Consider the following 317-nt stretch of genomic DNA (forward strand, 5'->3'; position numbering starts at 1 on the left):
CTCTCTCTCCTAGAAATAAATAAAACATTTAAAAAAAATAATTGACTATAGCAAACACCTGTCAGGACAGAACCTTCCCTCCCTTTCCCTTCCCCTCCCCCCGCCCAGACAGGCCCCCGGGCGGGGGTGGGGGCGGGGGCGGTGAGAAAGCCACACCGCGCGCACCGGAGGCGCAGGGAGGGCGGCGGGGCGACTGCCCAGGGGCCGAGTGGCTCCCGGCCCAAGCTCAGGTCACTGGATTATGAAATCACGACTCTGGCAGCAGGACTTTTCCAAGGTCAGGTTCCGGGGAGCGCGGGCCGGGGGCGTCGGGCAGG

The sequence above is a fragment of the Crocuta crocuta genome, unplaced genomic scaffold (genome assembly GCF_008692635.1).
Source record: "Crocuta crocuta isolate KB4526 unplaced genomic scaffold, BGI_CrCroc_1.0 scaffold90, whole genome shotgun sequence".
In the NCBI taxonomy this organism is placed as follows: Eukaryota; Metazoa; Chordata; class Mammalia; order Carnivora; family Hyaenidae; genus Crocuta; species Crocuta crocuta.